General features: G+C 49.8%; 1 pseudogene; it reads left to right on the top strand.

The window, feature by feature from the left end:
- The first annotated feature begins 3,169 nt into the window (after window positions 1-3,169).
- Window positions 3,170-5,932, top strand: LOC130608062 (acrosin-like; annotated as a pseudogene).
- Window positions 5,933-11,208: the final 5,276 nt, after the last annotated feature.

The following is an 11,208-nucleotide window of genomic DNA, read 5'->3' as shown; positions in this document are numbered from 1 at the left end:
AGCTATGTGCTGTTATTGCAGTATTTCAACGACGGCCTGACACCCCTCTTAATGTTGTCTGCCATTCTTTATATGTTGTAGGCATTGTTCAATGCATAGAAAGGGCAATTTTACAAGAAGTTGCTAATCACAGGTTGTGAATCTTGTTAAAAACATTATTACACCTTGTGAATACTCGTAAATGTACATATTTTATGACGCATATTCGCAGTCATTCAGGCCTTCCAGGAAGCCTTAGTGAAGGCAATAACAAAGTGGATAAATTAGTTGCCCCAGCATGGGCAGGACCCTCTGTAAATATCTTTCAAAAGCTCAAGCATCCCATGCATTCTTCCATCAATCAGCAAAAATGTTAGTTCGACAGTTTGGACTGTCCCTAACAGATGCCCGAGGCATTGTGCAATCTTGTCCCGATTGTCAAGGCCAAGCAGTAGGTATAGGCCCTGGAATCAACCCTCGAGGCCTCCAGTCTATTCAGCTTTGGCAAATGGATGTGACTCATGTACCCTCTTCTGGGAAATTGAAATATGTCCATGTTACTATTGACACTATTCTCTTACAGGACAAGCTATTATTGAATGAACACATCAAACTTTGAAACAGTTGTTGGAAAAAACAAAAAACGGGGGAAGAAGGACGTACACTGGTAGCAAGGTGTCGTGGTTTAAACCCAGTCAGGTAACTCATTCACTCACCCCCCCTTCTTTCCCTCCCCCTATACAGAAATTCATAACATATGCAGAAAGCTGTAAATGTTATGAATTTTGTGCTATTGACAGGAGACTTTAATGACCCCCCCTGCTATAATACATGGTCAGACATTAAGTTCAGGTTATATGACTAAAACTCCAGGTATCCTGGTCCAGTACAAGGATTTGGAAACCGGCATTTGGAAAGGTCCTGTGGAAGTAAAACTAACTGGTCGAGGTTATATGTGTGTAATTACAGATTCCGGTCTGTGGTGAGTGCCAGCTCGACGGGTGAAACCCTGGAAAGAGTCATCACCGCCCCAGCACCCCCCCCTTGTCAGTGATTGAATGAATTGAAATTTGAGCCTAGGGCTTTCATTTTATGGATGTTTTCAGTCCTCCTTAAAGTGAAGGGAGCAACCTTTTTTATGTTAAAGTAAAAAAAAAAAAAAAAAAAAGAAAAAAGAAACCACCCCCCGCCCCAAACCTCCAGGGAAGCAAGACCAGGGTGGGATACAGATTTATTGTGTGCATTTCTGGGCGTGGGAAGGTCTCTCGTATGCTCTTATCAGGGGTATTGGGCATACTGTGATGGACCGTGGACGTGGGAGCCCATATACAACTCATTTAATACAGTTTCTCTGTGATACTCATGTACTAGAAGTTGGTAAATATAAGTACGTCCAGGTTTCTATTGACCTTTGGAGACCTTTATAGATATTGCTGGCCACTTCTTCCAACATAGGCTGGCCACCTGTGTCAGAATGAGTGTGCATTTTGGTCAGTATGAAAGCCCAAGCCCCATGCGCTGTGGGGGAGGCAGAGCCTCTGCAGGGATGCCGGCTAAGGTTGAGCCTGCCACCTCGCACTGCAATGATGTTTCTCGGAGCTGGTTTGCTGTTAAGTCTCCACAGGGTCCTTGTGCCACGTTCTGTACATGGGACTGTAGTGGGAATAACGATTGTCTGGATTTTGTACTTCAAATATTGTAGTTGTGTTGAGCGTGCTTGTGGAATCCCATACGTGTGTGTGTGTGTGTTGAGGGCAGACGGTGTTCTGTGTATTTTTTTGTTGTTGTTGTCGGGTTCATGTAAAAGTTTTTAACGGGTAGCAATTTAACATTTCAGACATGAAAGGGTTAATGCAAAAGTGCGGCTTCTGGGAGGTATTAATGGTTGCTGCTGAAGCAGGCAGGCTGCTGTAGCTGCTGCCGAGCAGGCCAGCGTTTGTAGGGTGAGCGACTTTCCCTGGTGAGCAAGTTCCCTGGTGAGGATTTATCCCACATTGATCCCAAAACCGCCACTTTTTTCCCCTGGAAAGCACCCAAAATCCCGGGTTTTGGGGGGAAAGGAGCGGTGAAGGGGTTGTCCTTAAATCGCAGAGCCTGGAAGTGGGATCCGGCAGCAGGAGCCTCTGTGCAGGCGTGGATCCAAGGACATGGTTGCTGCCCCAGAAGCAGCTTCCCAGCCTCTGCTTTGGGCCAAGAAGAGGTGGAATGGGGCCCAGGTTATTGTTAAAAGCCAGCTTTGGAGGGGAGTTGGGAGTTCAAATGGTGCCAAATCCATGGAATTTGGGGGGCATGGGGGGAGGGGGGGTGTTTGGGGAAAAGAAGGGATTGGAAAGGGATTGGGGCAGAAGGAATGGGGTTTGTGGGGTGTTCCTGAAAGCGGGCATGGTTGGATGCAGCTTGGAGCGTCCTGCTCTATAGAAGGTGTCCCTGCCCATGGCAGGGATTGGAGCTGGATGAGCTTTAAGATGCCTTCAACCTAACCCATTCCATGACTCTGTGATTCCATGAATCCATGATCCCACACCTCTGTGCTGCAGTGTGGATGTTCTCTGGTGTATGGATCTTAGGAAGGAGCTAGTGGCACAAGGGAGCTCCAGAGCATCCCACAAGCAGCATCCCACAAGCAGAGCATCCTACAGGGCTCCAGAGCATTCCACAGAGCTCCAGAGCATCTCATAAGGATTCAGATCACCCCAAGCCCATCAGAACCACCCCCATGTCCCCATGCCCCCGTCACTGAACCCCTGATGGACCCCGCGTTGGACCCACCTCCCCCCCCGCTATGGAACCTGCCCCATGGAACCTGCATCTCTATGACATCAGCCCCAGCACCAAGGGACCTGCATCCAGCACCCGTATCCCTGGGGCAGTTGCACTTTGGGCACAGTGGTGGTTGCAGCTCCTTGGTTGCAGCTCCTTGGTTGCAGCTCCTTGGTGGCAGCTCCTTGGTAGCAGCTCCTTGGTTGCAGCTCCTTGGTGGCAGCTCCTTGGTAGCAGCTCCTCGGTTGCAGCTCTTTGGTAGCAGCTCCTTGGTAGCAGCTCCTTGGTAGCAGCTCCTCGGTTGCAGCTCTTTGGTAGCAGCTCCTTGGTAGCAGCTCCTTGGTAGCAGCTCCTTGGTAGCAGCTCCTCGGTTGCAGCTCCTTGGTTGCAGCTCCTCGGTGGCAGCTCCTTGGTGTCACCCTTAGCAGCAATGGCAGCAAAGGCTTTGCTCCGTGTCCTCATCCTGCTGGCATTGGCCTGGCTGGTGCATGGCTCCTGGGACAGCTGTGGGTGAGTAGCACCAGGCTCCGGGGCTCCTGGTATTCCATAGGGAGATACTGCTGCTCCCAACCATGGTCACACCAATGGGGTGGTGGGATTGGGGATCACCACTTCCTTGCCATCACCCCATGCAGTGGCACAGTGCAGCTATGGGGCACCCCATAGGGTCCCTTTTCCCTGCAGCACCCTATAGGGTGGGACAATGCTCGCCCTTCATCCCTAACCATCAAACGTTGGGCTTCTGCTTCCAGAGGGACCTGCGGTACCCGTCCCATGGCTGATTACTACGGGATGTCGCGCATCGTCGGAGGCGTGGATGCGCAGCAGGGCGCCTGGCCATGGATGGTCAGCATCCAGGTCCCCACAGCCAGCGGCTCTTCACACATCTGCGGGGGGTCCCTCATCACCCCGCAATGGGTCCTCACAGCTGCTCACTGCTTCGTTGGGCAAAAGTAAGGGGGAGAAGGGATTCCAGCCATAGGGAACAGCCAAGGAGCAGCTCCGATCCCGTCCCCTTCCCCATCCTGGATGCACTGGGAAGAGCTCTCAGGAGAAGCCTGCTTCCAACTTGACAGCCCTTGAGCCTGAGGCGCGCTGGGGCAGTTCTTTCCTTTGGGAAGCAGCAGGAATGTTGCTCCTTCCCACCCCTCTTCTCCATAGAATGGAATGGAATGGCATGGAATGAGATGGAATGGAAAGGGATGGAATGGAATGGACCATGGAATGGGTTGGTTGGGTTGGAAAGGAGCTTGGGGTCATCCACTTCCAAGCCCTTGCCATGGGCAGGGATGCCGTCCATACAGCAGCTTGCTCCAAGCTGGCCTTGAGCACTGCCAGGGGTGGAGCATCCAAACCTTCTCCAATCCATCCCATCCCAGTGCCCCAGCGCCCTCACAGAAAATTCCTTCCCTATCTCCACCCTACAATTCCCAGTCGGAACCCATCACCCTTTGTCCTCCGGCTCTAATCCCTGCTCTTCCACTCTCTCCCAGCTTCACCATGGATTGGTTCGTGATGGTCGGAGTCACGGACCTGGCTTGGGCCAATTCCGAGACCCAGAAGCGTGGGATCCGGCACGTTGTGGTCCATGAATATTACGCCGGCATCTCTGGTGGCTTTGACATCGCCTTGCTGGAGCTGGACCAGCCGGTGCAGTGCGGGTACCAAGTGCAGCTCGCTTGCCTGCCCGATGCGACGCTCAGGCAATCCCAGCTCTCCGAGTGCTTCGTCAGCGGATGGGGCGCGAGGGAAGCCAGAAGTGAGTGCCCGATGGCTCCATTGGCATTGGAATGCTGGGTCATGGATTCATGGAATGGGATGGAAGGGAGGGTAAAGCTCATCCAGGTCTATTGGAGGTTGCTCCGACTGGGGATGGAGTATGCCAGCCTTCTCCATCCAGCCCATCCCAGTGTCCCACCGTTTCCTTCTCTCCAACCTGAGCATCCCTGCTTCAGTTGGAATCCATCACCCCTTGCCCCATCGCTGAAGGTCCCTCCATGTCCTCCTTACGTTGAGGATGCAGAGCAAAGGGGATGCAGCCCAGGCCATAGGGCGCTGTTGATGGCTTCCATTGAGCTTCTCATCCTTCAATACCCCCAAATCCATCCTTTGTCCCCCTAATCCTGACCCCCTTTGTTTCCCCACAGCAGGGGCATCGTCCCCATCAGCCCTGCAGGAGGCCAAGGTCCGCCTCATCGATGTCAAGCTCTGCAATAGCAGCCAATGGTACCGAGGGCCTCAAGAGCCACAACCTCTGTGCTGGGTACCCGCAGGGTGGCATCGACACCTGCCAGGTAGGGATGTGCCACTGGGGCTCCCTTCTCCTCTCCCATCTGCAGGGCCTTGCTCTGCATCCCCCTTTATCCCAGCTTCAGAAGAGCATCCAGCTCCTGGTCCATCATCCCTACGCAGGGACCATAGAGCTTGGAGCTTTAAGAGCATTGAGATTCAACCACTAAACCATGTCATGAGCATGGATTCATGGAATGGCTTAGGTTGGGAAGGAGCTTAAAGCATCCAGTTCTAAGCAAGGGGCAGGGACGCCTTCCATTAGACCAGATTGCCCCAAGCCCCATCCATCCTTCTCCATCCTATCCATGCCAGTGTCCCACCACCCTCATATGGAACAACTTCTCTTTATCTCCAACCCAAACTCCCCTGTTCCAGTTGGATGCCATCAGCCCTCATCCTATGGCTCCAATTCATGCTGAAGATCCCTCTCCACACCCAAATGATGAAGGAGAACCCTTCCATCCCCATAGGCTGACAGTGGTGGTCCCCTCCGGCATTGCCATGGCGACCCATCCCCATCCCCGCTCCTTCTCCTCCATAGGGTGACAGCGGCGGTCCCCTCATGTGCCGGGACAAGCGAGCCAACTTCTACTGGGTTGTGGGGCTGACGAGCTGGGGCCGCGGCTGCGCCAGGGCCAAGAGACCGGGGGTCTACACCTCGACGCAGCACTTCCATGAGTGGATCCTCTACCAGCTGAGGACATTCCGCTCCGCGGCCGCCTTCGCGATGCCCCCGACATGGAGCCACCAGCACGTCTCCCATACCCCCGTCCAGGAGACAATGCCTGCGCCCACGGCCTCGAGCATCAGTGGCTTCTGCTACTTCCCTGTTCGGGTGCTGTTGGAATTCATCACTCGGATGCAGGACTTGCTGCAGGCTCTAAGGGGGGAGAAGACTTGAGGAGTGCCATTGCTTGCAGGTGGCTTGACCTTCAGTAAAGTTGCCTTATTTTCCCATAGAGAGGATGCTTTGCATGCTCACCTCTTTTTCTGGTCCATGGGGAGGGATGGGGATGAGGGATGGAGGGCAGGGAACAGTGGGAAGCGGGAGCTGGGAATCATATAGCTGGAGGCTCGTGTGCTGTTCCTCATCCAAACTGGATTAACACAGACCTGCGGGGGGCAGAAAGGTTACGCAGTGCAGCAGCCTGACAGCAGCAGAGCACTGAGGGTGAATGTCTGCAAAAATAGGATCAAGCACTCAAAATAGGATCAGGCACTCATTCATTGTCCATCAGTGACGCAGCAACATCTGCCTCTGTGCCACCTCTGGGGCCTGCTCAGCTCTTTCCCTGCTCTGATGGATGCACTTCAAGTGGGCTGACTCAGCTACCCCATTTGGAACTGAATGTGCGTGATTCTCTATCCAACTAATAGTTGATAGTAATGAGTAACTAATGAATGGCTGTGAAAAGCTTCCTTGCCCTGCTCCCGGGCGTCTCTGCTTTAATTCAGGATCCTCTCTGAAGTGTTTGTCTGCAAGTGCTTTCTCTCTCCTGTTTGCCTGTTGCCCATAGACTTTATGAGGGTTTTTACCAAGGCCATCTGTAACCTCCGGCTGCTGCAGCAGTGGATCGTTTGGCACTAAAGCTATCACTCTGAGCCCTGGAAGTTTGAGGGAAATGATGGCAAAAAAAAGCTTTCAGCATTTTCAACTATTTACCCTGCCTGCAGGAAATGTCCCCCATCCGATGAGCTTGGTTGATATTACAGGAGAGGGACTTGGACTAATTTAGAGCACATTTGCCCATGCAATGCTGGGCCATTAACAGATAATTGAGGTTGCTCAGAAACCAGACTCATTCTGGTTCTAATTCCCTCCTGCTACTGCACTGTCCCAGGGACTTATCCACCAGAGCAGATTCCAGACCTAATTCCCTCTTCTGTTCCAGGATTTGGTGTCTCCCACCTGAACCCAAACTGTCAGAAGTTGAAATTTAGGGACACATTTTGATTCCCTTGTTCCAGTCATCAGCATGAACCACTTGAGGTGCAATCTGTGCTCAGCTTCATGTCTGCAACATAGGTATTTCTATGACCAGTCTAAACCCTTCACAAGGCAAAAGGAACCGTATCTAGAATAAAAGAGAGTAGTTCTGTATCTCAGACTTGCCTTTTCCTTTAGGACAAACCTGTGACTGGTGGATGCTTACTTTATACTTACATACTATATTATATACTTGTTATATACTTTATATCATACTATATATATTATATACTTTATACTTATATACTATACTTATATATATATATAAGCCTGATTTTTGGAAGTGTTGCATTCTGAATGGCGAATGGAAAGGGCTTTAAATCCTTTATTCTAATAGATGGTGAAAAGGAGAAGGAGGTGGCAGAAATGCAGGTCCTGATGCCCCACATACAGGTGGTTGATGTGCTACATCTCTTCCCTTTTTGCCTTCTCATCTGGACTCATGGGTTGCCAGGAGAAAACCATGAGATTGCTCAGTTCTTTGGGGGTTTTTGAGTCCTTTTGTCTTCTTTTTAGTGATGTTCAGCTGTAACTAATCCATAAATACCCACTAATTGTAAGGGCAAACATACCATAAGGACAACAATAAAAGCATTATTCTTATCACTATGGCAGCATTATTCTTATCACTATGGCAGCATTATTTTAGAGTGGCCATTTCAGAATGACAGGACTAGAAAGGAGTCCCAAGAATCCACCATCTCATGGCCTGGCTTCTAATTAGAGCTCTTGCCAGCCTCCAGACAGGACCAAAAATCCCGATTCCTGCATTCTCGAGATGACTGAGGAGAGACTTGAGACAAACCACAAGCAGCCACTGGGTCAGCTCATTTGACCTTTGTTTAGATGAGCTCAACTACAGCCCAGTGCCGAGATGTTCTTTGACTTTAAAAGCCCCACGAGTCTCATTCCAGAGAGCTTTGCAAGGTACAGCCCCAGCTTCATGCTGGGTTTTTCCTGTCAGTTACCTGGGGAGTTACATCTGCAGCTTTGCAATCCATAGCAAGCTGAAATAGGGGAAAAATGTGCTTTAATTTGACAGGTCCATAGTGCTGCCCCACTGACTTGGTCACAAACGACAGCACCACAAATGGATTGGAACCCTTCCTATCCGCATGCCTGAAAGGAGTGGAATAATGAAGGAGCTCTCAAGGTGATGGAAATAGGATTTACCCATAGCTAAGAAAAGCTTTCACATGGGTTGAGATGCTCCTAAGGAGGAGTGAGGCAAAAAGGCCTCATCAAACCCCTCATTTTCACTCTGAGTTTAACTAAGATTCCCTAATGCATTGCTGCCCACACTATTGAAAGGAGTTGGTGGCTCTTTAGCATCAACCAGAGAAGCTGGTAGGGATAGATCTGTGCTCATTTAAATTAGCACTGGTGAAAAAGTCATTCTCATTCCTCACTCATTCCGGGTGCATTTTCCAAGCATATAGTCCTTTGGGATTGTACAGGGCTATACGCCTGGACACTTGACTGGTGAGCAGGGTGAGCACAGGTTTAAGCTGCCCAAAGCCCTGTGAAGGTCATTTAAGCAATTGGAAGACAGCAAGGGAATGAATAGCCTTGCATGAGGACATTAGGAAGGCTGAAGATCAGCTGTGATTTCAGAGCCTGTGAGGAAGCTGCACAAGAAGTTGATGGTTGAAGAAGAAGGTCTGTTTGGAGCTGCTTTGCTGGTTCTATATGGATCGAAGAGCTCGGCAATAGAGGAGCAATGTTAAGGTGCTGTAGGTCTCAGAAGAAAGCAGTGAGGATGGGATATAACCACAAGGCAACTGGAAGCACTGTTTGGGTACTTTTCTTGCCCTTTTTCTGGTTACCAGGATCATGAGTTCTGCACATCTCTCTTTGTCAAGGTGATGCAGTCCAAGACTTGAATCTGTCTGTGCTGAGCCTGCATGTGAAAACCAAACCTGTATTTTGCCTCTTGTTGACTACATTGTGCTGAACTACACAAAGATGCCAGAACTGACTGGACTGAGTCTTTAGCACTGCTGAAGTACTGATAACGTGTCTAGTGGCTGGGACATCCTGGATAGCAGTTTATCCCTGTGTTTAATTGGCCTCTCTTATGTTGCATGACTAAGAAGCAGGTTCTTTTTAGGTTTAACACTAAGCATGTATGTGACAGGAGTGCAGTGCAGCACTGAGTGATGGAAAGGCATGACCAAAGGCACCAGTTATGCGGCAGATGAGTGACACTTAGTTAGGGATGCATATGTATGTAGCTGTCATAGCTCAGCATGTAGGATGTGATTTTGCATTCTATGTCTTGTAGTGTAATGGGATTGGAGCCTCAAAGAGGCTAGGATGGAGGGGGTGACCAGAATAACCTAACAGGTCAGTGCTCCGGCCTGCATCCAAGAGGCCTTCAGAAAGAAGGAAGCTGCATATGAGACATATTCAGGCGAAAAGGCTGTGGGTTGAGTATCTGAATGCAATTCACTTATTAACTCTGCTTGTTTTCATAGTTAATGTTGTGTGTGATGGTAATCCTAGTAAGAACTAGCACCACTCCCAGCTTTTGGCTACTGTGGGGCTTCGGCATCCTCAGAGGAGAGGGAAGATGCTGAGGGAGTCCTCTAGGATTTTGAGTCCTGGCCTGCAAAAATGCAGGGTTGCTGCTTTTACTGGGATAACATCCTGTTAAAAAGGAAAGAATGGAGGTCTTGAACACAGGTAACTGAAAGATGAACATTTAGTCTGGCCTCAGGTATAAAATAGAACATGGGATATAACACTGTATGAGTACAATACCCATTTGTAATGGAACTTGACAAGTCGCAGCAGAGAAAAGGGTGCAATGACAACTACAGATGTACTACCAGCAACTGTGTGTGGGGTTTGGGAGGAGTCTGCTCTCTCTTCCAATCTAGATCAACTACAACGTAGATAATCATCAGTAACGTGAACACCAAGGGGTGAATTTTCTGCATTCCTAGAGGGAAGGTCTCGAAGGAAAACCCTGGCACAGTGGGGAGCCAGGTGCAGAACAAGATGGTGTGAAGCTTTCCTAAAACACATCACGAAACAGGGGTGGGCTGCCCCTAAAAGTGTCCGTTCTCAGTGAGAACCAGCAGGAGACCTTGACCACCTGTAGGTACTGCAGATCTCAGGGCCCTTGGGACTGTCACAAAGCAAAGCGCAGCATCCTGGCTGCATTCCACTGGGGGTAATTGATTTTGCCTCCCCGAACCTCCACTCGATGGGTCTAATTGAATGGTGTTTTTAAAACAGTGAATCTAATCAACCTCGGGACAAAACACTTCTTCTTGTCTCCCTCTTCACAAACAAGTGTTTTGTTTGCATTTTGCCTCTGTAATTAAAGTGCCAGCTGCCAATAGGGAAACAAACTATAGACATTAATAATCATTTCCCCTGTAAATACACTGTACAGTATTGCTGGCGTGGAAGTGCAGCCCTCATTCCAAGTGGGAGATGGCTGGGAGACACAAAATGATGTGTATACAGAAGTGCATTTGTGCGGGGGAAAAGGGAGAATGGCAAAGGGAGGGAGCTTTGTATGTGTGACTTAGAGGATGCCCACGCTGGATGTAAACCCAAGCTTGATAAGGGCTGCCTTAGGCTGCTAATAGTGTTCTGAGAAGCACATTCCTCTTCTGGGAAGAGGCAGGAGCAGCCAGCCTATGCATGGAAGCAGCATCACCCTTAACCCTGAATTCATCCTAGTCCACAGAGCTCTGATCAAAACACCTTTTTGTTGTAGTTTAGGTGGTCTGGGGGGTGGTGTGTACCTCTCATGGGATAGGTACTCTGATACACCTGGGAAAGGCTGTAGCTGGGTTGGTATGGTCTTTGTATTATAGTACTCTGTGCTCTAGCATGTTTATGTGGGACAGAGGCTGTGAACATTGGGGCTGTTCAGCCTGGAGAAGAGAAGCTGTGTGGAGACCTCATAGCAGCTTCCAGTGTCTGAAGGGGGCTACAAGGATGCTGGAGAGGGACTCTTCATCAGGGACTGCAGTGATAGGACAAGGGGTGATGGGCTCTAACTGAAACACTGCTTTCCCCCTAAATTCCTGTACTGCTTTTGGACCTCTCAAGCCATGATGCTCTTCTCCTTTAGGCTTTCAATGGGTGCATGCCAATCTCAGCCTCAGTAAAAGGCTTTCTGTTCAGATGGTTGTTACAGCAGAGCGGCAAATCCATCACCTAGAAAATAG

This window comes from Pezoporus wallicus, unplaced genomic scaffold (genome assembly GCF_028554395.1).
Source record: "Pezoporus wallicus isolate ANWC-B61680 ecotype Strahan unplaced genomic scaffold, APGP_CSIRO_Pwel_v1 contig_10336, whole genome shotgun sequence".
Taxonomy (NCBI): domain Eukaryota; kingdom Metazoa; phylum Chordata; class Aves; order Psittaciformes; family Psittacidae; genus Pezoporus; species Pezoporus wallicus.
Note: the sequence above shows the minus strand (reverse complement) of the source record. Positions and strands in the feature narration are given on the sequence as shown.